Source organism: Terrapene carolina, unplaced genomic scaffold, assembly GCF_002925995.2.
Source record: "Terrapene carolina triunguis isolate 2854851 unplaced genomic scaffold, T_m_triunguis-2.0 Scaffold112, whole genome shotgun sequence".
Classification (NCBI taxonomy): Eukaryota; Metazoa; Chordata; order Testudines; family Emydidae; genus Terrapene; species Terrapene triunguis.
This window is the reverse complement of record NW_020664463.1, coordinates 22,895,180-22,906,994: the sequence shown is the minus strand read 5'-3', so window position 1 is coordinate 22,906,994 and position 11,815 is coordinate 22,895,180.

Sequence of the window (11,815 nt, the reverse complement as noted above, 5' to 3'; positions counted from 1 at the left end):
CACTAGTGGCTGATGATGACTGACTGCTGGTCCAGGCCTAAACATTGGCTGTTGCAGGTGATTGGCTACTGATCCAGGCCCAAACACTAGCGGTTGCTGGTGATTGGCCGTTGATTCAGGCCAGTAATGTGATGACTTCACATGACTGGCTTCTGTGCCGACCCTTTGCAGAGGCATTAGGTGACTATATTCTGGTCGAATAAGACTGAAACTCGGAACCTGATTGCTACTTGCCGGCCAGATCTGTAAACTGGCTGCAGAGCCCTGGTGGGAGAGGCGAAATATGAATTTTAAAAATATTTGGAGGTTAACAACTAAACATAATGACTTTAGAATCACTCAAGGATTTAATGGGTAGGGTCCACAATAGGAAATTTCTTTATAAACCTACAACAGGGATCGGCAACCTTTGGCATGCGGCCCACTAGGTAAGCACTCTGGCGGGCCGGGCCAGTTTGTTTACCTGCCGTGTCCGCAGGTTCGGACGATCGCGGCTCCCATTGGCCGTGGTTCGACGTTCCAGGCCAATGGGGGCTGCGGGAAACGGCGCGGGCCAAGGGATGTGCTGGCCACCGCTTCCCACCGCCCCCATTGGCCTGGAGTGGTGAACCGCGGCCAGTGGGAGCCGCGATCGGCCGAACCTGCGGATGCAGCAGGTAAACAAAGTGGCCCGGACCGCCGGGGGGCTTACCCTGGCGGGCCGCGTGCCAAAGGTTGCCGATCCCTGACCTACAAGCAACTGCAAAATTTCAACAAATGTATGTCAGGCCCATGAGCATTTCACGTGTAACGCAGACCCAGCATGTCCAAAGGAACCATAAACACATCGGGCACTGCCCACAAGTTATAGCCCAGCCATGGAACCGTGTCACTCAGAACCAAGGAGAATTCAGGGGAGACCCATGGAATGTTAATGGCCTTATGAACTCATCAGTCACTGACTGCTGTAGCTCAGCCATGGAAATTGGCCGTTCAGAACCAGGAAAGATTTCAAGGGCTTCAGAGGAGATCCATGAAATATCACAGTGGTGCACTCTGGATACCTCATCTGTACATGTCTCTGGATAACTTCTGGATCGAATCTTTTCCTCCCAAAGATCTACTAACCTGAAGGATAAGCTGGAGTTCAAAAGAAAAGAACATTATCCATGGGGTGAGGTGCCAAGGCCAGTAGTCGTCTACATTTTGATGGCTGACAAATGTTCTCCAACAATAGTTGTAAGCTGAGGAAATAGAAATATCCAGGCACATAAATTAAAAGATACGTCAAGAGGCTGTATGCAACTCACTGCTCTATGAGAGGTCAATATGGTTCAAGAAAGATTAAGTTGTTATGTAACTGCTATTAAGACAGAGCATTCTTTTTTTTTTTTTCCTTTTTATTTCCTGAGGAAGTTTTAACAGATTTACAAATCCTTGCCATGTAGATATCAGAGACAAAATAATAGGCATTGTAACAGTGAGCTTTTGTTTAGAGAAACATTATACAGTATTAGAATAACCAGATCTCTTTACTGAACAGAGTGCTACCGTATTACAGAGTGAGCAACTTTACAGCACATACACCATGTGGCTAACAAACCGGGCACATCGGTTGAATGTTCATATTCTAAAAAATTGGACAAGTGCGCTGGGGGGTTATGCAGGTGAATGTACTTTGTCAGACTATTGGAAAGCTACAGTTTAGAGCTGAGATAAATGTTGATATTGATAAAAGATGCTGAATTGATGGCACTTGAGAATGAAATTTGCAATTTATCCTCAGGACAGGAACAGGATGGGCCACAGTGAGTGTGAAGGTGTGCCTCTCACGCCCTCCCCACCAGTGTGATTTACCAGGAGGCCACGAATAATAGTGAAAGAAGTTCAATCTCCGTGTTGCAGTCAGCCCTTGCCCTCTCAGCTGAGCCTGACAAAGGGGACAATTAATGTTCAATGCAGGGCCAGTGTCTGTGATGAAAATGACTTTTGGTCACTACACACCAGTGTCCCTGTTAAAATCAATGACATAGAAATGAAAAGCTCCATAGCCCAGTCCTCCAAACCTGTTGATTCTTCTACCTTCTTTGAAACCAAATGAATGGTTACCTGAGAGGTCCATGACTCTAATGGTGACTCCATTCATTACCAGGTCACGCAGGCCTAGACGGTTGCTTCTGTCTTCATGCCAAAAGAGCCGTGCTACATACATTTCTAGGTTCACTTTGGGGTATGTCTTCAGGAACTCTACCACAGATTGAGAGCATTTCCAGCAAGGACTCCAGGAGAGGAACCAGGTGATGGAGCAGTGGGTCAAAGGATTGAAAGATCTTTCCCTGAAGGCATTTTCCAGGAAGTTGATTTCAGCATGCTGGGTGCTGGTGTTTCGGCACCAGTTTCTCCATATCTTGGTGCTGTTGCCCCATTTAATTTCATAGAGCAGATAAGTCACCTTGGGAAGTACACTCGGGTCATAAACGTCCTTGAACTCCTTTGGTTGTATCTTCCACCTGAAATATGAGCAAGTCACTGTGAAAATGAAATGTCCACCGATGGCACTTCCACTAGCCCTGTTCCAAATAGCTAAATCCTGGGGCCAAAGAGAGAGACACAGACCCACAGAGACATAGACGGAGGGACAATGGGTGGGCGGGGGAGGATTTGGAATAAAAGTGAATGAGGAAGACTATCTGGAGTCCTCCATCCCCCTTTCTAGAACCCTTGATGGAACTGGTCAGGTTTGGGGATATAGAATGGTCATTCTCACCTCTGGATAGTGCAGTCAGTCAAGTGACCTATTAGAAAAGATAATTAGAAAATCATCTATCTTCTGGCAGCAGAAATACAGAGGAAGACAGGAAGAACCAAAATCCCGCAACTCTGCCTTTTTGTGATCACATAAATCAATTGCATGAGTTTCATAATCACCTGGTCTTAACAGATGACCCACATTCAATGCTGCTGAACGGGATGTAATTCTGACATGCCACCTGTTATACTCCTTAGGGATGGGGAAATCTTTCTGAACCCCATTTCCAGTGATCTGTTTAACCCTGCATGTTAAGCCTTTAGTGAAGCATCAAATCCTCTTTATTACCCAAGATACAGTTAGGCCCAGATCCTTAAAGGTATTCAGGCACCTCACTCCAATGGAAATCAGTGGAAGTGAGACAGTCACTGTCAAGGTCCAACTTTCTTAGGTAAACATGTCTAGTTCCCCGAAAATCTAAAAGGGTGACTGTTAGGCCATTTATCTATGCCAAAGATAGCCTACTTAACAATACTTATGCTAACTTGCTTAAGCTAATCATACAGGATACAAGCCTGTAGATTCCTTGCATTACAGCCAAACATAATAAAGTAATCTAATACAAAATACAATAAATCAAACAAGCATACCAGCAAATAAAGGCAGAATAATAATAAAGCAAGTCAGCAGGCTAGCCCTATGGGCTACAATTGAAATCAGTGAAAATATTTCACTTGCTTTCAAAGGACTTTGGATCAGGCCCTATGAACAGACACAGGAGTGGGGTTTTTGTAGCAATATAGATATTTAGTTACACTGGTGCAAGTTTTTTAAGCCCATACAGACAGACACAAACACATATGCACAGATACACACAAAAATCAGAACTGTCTGAGGAAAGATGGGCCCAATGGGATGTACTAATTAAAAAAATTGTTGCTTTAACTTTCATAAAACAAGTATGTATATCTACTATAACTTGTAATCTAGACTGCCTCAGCTCTGCTGTATTCTCTCACCTTTTTCTTTGTAAGGTGTACTTGTTTAGTACTTACGTAAGCAAATCATTTACTGTCAGTGATTTTGTTTGTCTTTACTGAAAAGATGGTAACTAAAAACACTGTAGATGTATAAACACACACAGAGAGTGATAAACAGACTGGATTTATCTACCAAATATACATATCTTATATACATAGATCCACAACAGCCATACAGAGGCACAAACATGTATACATTCATATAGCCATGAAGACACACAAATGCACATTTATACTGTATGGATATAGTCCCACAAATGCACACTTATATGTATATATTTCAAATGTGTACACACATATGCATTAATGCTGAATCTTTACCTCTGCTCCAGCCAGAAGTCATGGTTTTCCCTAACTACAGCATCCAATGCTGTCTTGTTTTAGTAGTGTACTGTTCTCCCTTTCAGTTTCTATTCCTGATGACAGAAATTTAGGAGATTACAGAAACCAGTAGCACGCAGTTGCCAGCAACTGATTATTCAGCTCTTCGACGTTAGGCTCTGAGTGATGTGGGGCATAAACCTCAACGCTGATGCAAAATTGTTCTTAATAAAACTATTTTAATGTATTCTTATAACATTAGGTTGTTACAAACTTAGCTGCACCTTTACTATATTTGAAAAGCTACTTAAAAGTACTTTGATATTCAGGGGCTTGGAGAATAATAGCTTCTCTATTGATATTTTAGTTTTGTTTTATTAAATGAAGTGTTCAGGCTAATTAAAGAAACTCCTAGTCTATTTCTGCTTTGTCTCAGTAAGACACAGGCACGAACAGCGGAAAGGGGACATCTGTCTCCCCCTCCCCCCACCAAGGAATGTGAAGAAATTCTTTTTCTGGGCTCAGCCAGGAGCCTCTTCTTTTAACCCTTCTCCCTTTCTAGAGCCAAACGTCAGTTTTAAGCTCATACAAGGAATTCCAGCAGTATTCCTATCAAAAACCGATTCCATGGTTAAACACTCTGAAGTCTTTGTGTCATTAAGAAGCTATGTGACTAAAACAGTGGAAGTCACGTTCCTGAATGGGCATCAAGAGACACAGTTATTAAGATGTGGGCCCTCCATTTCTCATTTCTCTAGACTATAAAATGTAGTAATTTTGGAAATACATGTACTTGTTGCTCATTAACTTGAAACAGCCCTTTCAGCTCGCAGTGACAAATTGGAGTTACCACAGAAACTCAGAGGTGTGGCAGAAATGGAAGGGAGATGGGCAATATTTAGAGCAGGGGAAGAAATACATCCTTTGCCACAATACTGGCATTGCTCCCTGCATGGTAAGGCAGTGTAGGCCCAGAACTGCCCTTGAAATTCTCCCCCACCCCCAGAACACACAGAGAGGAGGCACCATGGAGGGCACTTGTGTAGACAGCACCCTGCAGAGGGCACTTGTCAGCTGGCCCAGGCAACTGGGCAGAGACTCTGTCATCTATAATTGGGACAGGGATCCTCCAGCAGCCTCTAGGGACATTTCTTTGTGTGACAGAAGGATACTCATGGGTGGGAGAATAGAAAGAATTTACTTGAAACCTGTGGTTTGTTTTTTCAGGCACAGCCTTCTTTCCTTTGACTCTCTTCTCTGCGGATAATGTAGGATGACAATGGGTATGGGAGCAATATCCAGGAGAAAGCCCAGTTCCTTGTCCCTGACGTCAGCACAGTCACTGGTCACTGATTCCTGGTCACTGGGCTACCAAAGGGAAATATTCTAGAACCATGCTTAGAGAAACACCTTTCCCAACCTCCCCACCTGGATCTGTTTCCACGCCTGATCTATAATACAGTCTGTGCCTGATGAGTTCATGACACTGTTGAACATTTCCTGGGGTATCCCCTAAATTGTCCCCGAGTTCTGAGTGACTCAGTTCCGCGGCTGAGCTAGAACAAACAGACAGTGTCCACTGGAGATATACTTGAATAGTGCGGTTAGCTGCTGAAAATATGTAACCAACACCTACGGTACTGTACCATAGTTTTCATGTGCAGTTTCTGTGTAGTTAGGAAAATGTAACAGGGAGATGCTGTGTACATTATTGATAGAAACTGTCAATGCCCCACTGGGGGAGGAAGGGCAGGATGACAGTAACTCTCTCTCTCTCTCTTTCTCTCTCTCTCACTCCATCTCTAGTATTTGTAGGTTTCTTAAAAACGGATAGTTAGGCCCCTGCTCTTGAAGCTGATCATTGCATCAGTTATCACCATCTCTCTCACCATCCTATTTTTGGGGAAGATTCATGAGAAATCATAATGAGGATTCATTATTATTATGCTAGTGACCATAGCACCCCATTGTCTCAGATATGCTATCGGACCCCATTGTGCTAGGTGGTGAATTCATAGGCATTTGTTTGGCCCCCATCAACACAGGACCTGAGCACCTCTCATGCGTTAATGCGTTTATTCCCACACAGCCTGCTGTGATGCAAGAGGCAGAGATTTTGGTGTGTATGGGGGGGGGGAGGATTTCCCAACACTGCAGAATTAACTGCCCTAGGAACTATCACAGCAAATCTCACCAACTTCTGCTTCAAGGTGCGTTTGACCTTACCTCCTCTAACATAAACACATAGCGACATATATATGAGGGAACAGCATATATATGACAGATGTTTATCATGTTACTGCATGCACTACTGGAAGACGCTCAGAGACTGCAGTGATGAATGCGGTAGCAGAACCTATATAAAATAGAATGTAGGGGAGTATTATCCCTGTTTTACAGATGTGGAAAATAAGGTATAAGGTGGTTTAAGGACTTGCCCAAGGCCACACAGTGAATCAGTGGCAAAGCCAGGGATACAACTCATATCTACTGACTCCCAGTTCTGCATTTCAATATGTGGGAAAATAACTGTGGCATTATCTGGAATTCTCCGTTTTTCTGAACAACTACCTGGTTCTTGTTTCAGACAACTCTGGTCTCCTTGGCTGATGACCTGTTCCTGGAAATGAACAAAGATCAAAGGTGACATTCTGGCCCCAATGAACTCAACTGGAGTGCAAGTGTCCATCCAGGCTGATTTTCTTCATTGTCTCAGCTGCCTTTGATACCATGGATCCCAAGGTCTATGGTTCCCGAGTGGAGTGACTCCATTCTTTCGTCTCTAAGACAGCACAGGTTTGTGTTGGTTGCCTCTGCTCTCTAGAAGCTCTCTGTGGGCCACCACCAGGCTCCATCCTGTCACTCCTTCTGTCCAGCATGAGGCCATGAAAAGAGACTGTGAAATAGTTTGGATGATGACACCATCAGTATGTGTCTGGAACTCATCATGACATTTCTTTTTAATCAGACCAGTAGGTCTCTTGTTTCTCTCAGTGCCTAGCTGAGACTGGGGTCTGGATAGGCCCAGCTGGCTAAGGCTCAGCCCAGAGAAGACAGAAGTGATGCTGGGGACTGGGGTAAATATTAAGAGAAAACAGTTGAATCTGTCCCATTGATGGAGAAGAGTTGCTTGTGTTTTCTGAAAGAAAGGTGTTTATTTGGGGGTTCTGTTGAATACTCAGCTCATTTTGGAAAATCAAGTAGCAGCTGTAGCCTAAAATCTTTTTTTCATTCACATATGGTTAGAAGGTCGTGACCTTTTCTCTCACATGTTGTCTTCCCCAGAGAGGTGCAGGCCTTTGTCACCTCCCAGCTAGAATACTGCAATGAGCTGTGTCTGAAGACCACATGGAAACTTCAGCTGGCACCTGGTGCAGAATGCAGCTGGCTTCGTGTGGTGTCCTGCAGGGGACACATGAGTCCCAAGCTCTGTGATCTGCACTGGCTTCTGATTCACTTCTGGGTATAACTGAAGCTGGCTACTTTGACCTACAGCACTCTACATGATTTGGGTCCTGGCTGCCTCAAAGACTATCCTTCTGCATAGGTGCTGGAACTAGGTTGCTGGGGGTGCTGCTACACCCCCTGGCTTGAAGTACTAATAACAACCTAAATACATGGTTTCCTCCTTCAGCACCCCCACTATAAAAATTGTTCCAGCACCACTGTCTCTCTGATCATGAATGGCAGAGTGGCCAGTTCATAAGTTGCACATATAAATAATGTATGACATGTGGATACCTCCCAGCCCAGCTGTCTCTTTCCCTGCACCAGTCCCCCATGTCTACAAGGCCTCCTCACCTCTAATCCCATAGTTCTTCTTGCTTTTATCTAATTTCTGGCTAATCCCTATGTCCTTCTTCCCTCCCTCATGTGCTGGAGCGATTTGCAAGGTGTGGTTTAGTTACTGAACATGTGCTAAGAGATGGATTTTATTAGCACTTTTTATTAATTAAAATAGGTAAATGAGAAAAGTTGTGCTTGTGGCACCATAACATTTCTGGAATTTGTTCATCAGTTAGGGACATTTAAGAAGGATACACCTGATCTCAACCCTGAGGAAAAAGCTCTGCATGACACTTGGTTTTGGTCATCAAGAGCACATTTCATCCCCAGGAATTCAACCTATCACATTTCTCAGAGGGTAACTTTCCGGGAGCTCCAATGCTGGGCAGCACCTCCATAAATTGCCCGTGAAACTGAGCTGCTTGCTGTAGTAAAATGAGACAAGTACTGTACATTTCTCTTGACTCTTTCATCCAAAAAGATCCTAACTTGTGTAATGCACATACAGGAACCCCTGAGATAGGGCTATAAATAGGGCCCTACCAAATTCACAGCCATGAAAAACACGTCACGGACCGTGAAAACTGGCCTCCCCCTGTGAAATCTGGTCTTTTGTGTGTTTTTACCGTATACTATACAGATTTCACGGCGGAGACCAGCGTTTCTCAAATTGGGGGTCCTGACCCAAAAGGGAGATGCAGGGGGGTTGCAAGGTTATTTTAGGGCAGGGAGATTGTGGTATTGCCACTCCAGCTTCTGAGCTGCCTTCAGAGCTGGGTGGCCGGAAAGCGGCTGTTCTTGGCCAGGCGCCCAGCTCTGAAGGCAGTGCCCCGCCAGCAGCAGCACAGAAGTAAAGTGGCAGTACCATACCATGCCATCCTTACTTCTGCGCTGCTGCCTTCAGAGCTGGGCGGCCGGAGAGTGGCGGCTGCTAACTGAGGGCCCAGCTCTGCAAGCAGCAGCGCAGAAGTAAGGGTGGCAATATCACACTATGCCATCCTTACTTCTGCACTGCTGCTGGTGATGGCTCTGCCCTCAGAGCTGGGATCCCAGTCAGCAGCCACTGCTCTCCAGCTGCCCAGCTCTGAAGACAGCACCGTTGCCAGCAGCAGTGCAGAAATAACGGTAGCAGTACTGCAACACCCCCTACAAGAACCTTGTGACTCCCCCCGCCCAACTCCTTTTTGGGTCAGGACCCCTACAATTACAACACTGTGAAATTTCAGATTTAAATAGCTGAAATCATGAAATTTATGATTTTTAAAATCCTATGACTGTGAAATTGACCAAAATGGACCATGAATTTTGTAGGGCCCTAGCAGATGGTGTTTGTCTGGACAGTTTACAGTGGAAGAAAGCAACCACTTAATGGGTTAAGCATCACTCTTGGAAGGCTGATGGGAATCCCACAAGATAAGTCTGCATTTCTATGAGCCTGGGAATCAGAAATCCCTGTTGTGCCACTGTCACTCAGTGAGAGTGTGGGTAACTCACCACTCTGTGACTCAGTTTCCCCATCTGTACAATGAGAGTAAGGACACTTACCTTTGTAAATCACCATTCCATATGCAGATGACATGCATGCACAAGCATGTAGGGATAAAATTAGAAAAACCAAGGCACAAAAAGAGATTAAACTAGCTAGAGACATAAAGGGTAACAAGAAAACAGTCTACAAATACATTAGAAGCAAGAGGAAGACCAAGGACAGGGTAGGCCCATTACTCAATGAGGGAGGGAAAACAATAACAAAAAATTTGAAAATGGCAGAAGTGCTAAATGACTTTTTTGTTTCAATTTTCACCAAAAAGTTTAGTAGCAATTGGACATCTAACTTACTGAATGCCAATGACAATGAGGTAGGATCAGAGGCTAAAATAGAGAAAGAACAAGTTAAAACTACTTGGACAAGTTAGATGTCTTCAAGTCACCAGGACCTGATGAAATACATCCTAGAATACACAAGGAATGTATGTTTGCTTTAATTTTCAATTAAGCAGTAAACAGAGTCATTAAGCAGGAAGGGAAAACAAAGGAAACTCAAACAAATGAAAACAGACAGCAAGGAACATCCTTCCACATGGACTGGAAATGTTTTTCAAGAGGAGGACTGAAACTCTAAAAAGCAAGGGCAAACACTCCAAGACAGCCTCTTTCTCTCCCTGTCTGTCCCTGGCATCACACCTAAGAAGACAAAGGGCAAGAGCTATTGGACTTTCGGGGAAGAGCATCTTGACCTGAAGACTTTGGTCAGTAACTTTGCTGGAAGCATGTGGTGAGAAATTTTGCTTAAATCTAATATAGTTTGTTAATGAAGCACTAGCAAGCTTTTTATCCTTATTTTTCTTGTAATCATTTCTGACCTTTATGCCTCATTACTTGTACTCACTTAAAATCCATTTTTTGTAGTTAATAAACTTGTTTTATTGTTGAAACTAATCCGGTGTGTTTAAATTGAAATGTGTGGGTAGCTCTATTTAAGATAATAACATGGTATATTATTCCCTTAAAGGAATAACGGACTAAAAATATTTGAACCATCCAGGAGAGGGCTGGGCAGTAGAAGACATACATTATTGGGGGGAAATCTAAGACTGGGGTGTGTGTTGGGATCACCCTGCAGTGTAACCAAGGCTGCCCCCCCACACTGGTCTGAATTGTACCTTGTTGTGTCACAGGTGCCTCACACCAAGAGAGGGTTCACGGCTGAGAATCTTTGCTAGAAACAGGCACCTCCCTGCAGCCCAGACTTAGGCACTTATCTCCAAGAGAGGGGCAGGATTTAGCACACCCTCTGTCTTTGGCTAACTTGACACAGGAGCTGACAAAGGGGACCATTAATGCCCAGTGCAGTGCTGGTTTCTGTGAGGAAAATGACTTTTGTTCACTACAAACCGATGTCCTTCTTATAGCTGTGACATAGAAGTGAAAGGCTCCTTAGTGCAGTCCCCCAAACTTCTTCACTTTTCCAGTCTCCTTTGATTTCAGCATGCCAGGTGCAGGTGTTCGGGCACCAGTTTCTCCAGGTCTCAGTGTTGCTGCCGCAGCTGATTTCATAGAGCAGATAAGTCACCCTGGTGTCCAAGGAACTGTCTGTTGTTATTTTTACTTTAATCCCCAGAGAGTGGATTCTGTCAAAGATACACCTGACTACTCATCATGTAATTAATGATTAGCTCTGACTGCCATGGGCTTTGATTGCATCCAGGTGATTGCCAGAGCTCTATCCACCTTAACACTGAGGAAGCACAATTGAAAGAGGGAGCAATTCTGGTACCCTCCATCTGATGGAGGAAAGTGAGGACCTCCCATGACTGGGCACTCTGTCAGACATGACTTGCATTGTTTGATGTTACTGCATTCTCCTTTTTAATTGCTTATGATTTTTATTTTTCTGCTTTAGAAATGATATCACAGTTGATAGGATTTTTGCAGTTGACGTTTTAACCTCATCACACAGAAACGCTAGTGAAAGCATCTCCTCAACACGGTCATAATGAACTGTGTTATAGAATCACATCTGATAGATCATCCACTTCATGTCCTTGGGACAGTGCAGGATTGTTCCCCACTACTCATAAATTTCTTGGTAACTTGATTTGCAGGGAATAGAGAGCAAAGCATTGCAGAGAGCTTGTCACTCAGTCTTATTTCCTTAAATGTGCAAATCCCTCATCTCAACTCAGTTTACATGCTCAGCATAGACTCCAATGTTCATGAAGTAAAGGTATTTGGCTACTGGGTTTGCACTCACAAAGCTAACATGGATATATTATATGCACTGCAGTTACAATATAATTACTGTCTATCTATCTATCCATCCATCCATCCATCCATCCATCCTTCCTTCTCTGTCTCTATGGCTAACATTTTTAGACATAGGTGCCTAAAGCTAGGCTCCTAAATGCATACACTTCACTAGATGGCCTTATTTTCAGAG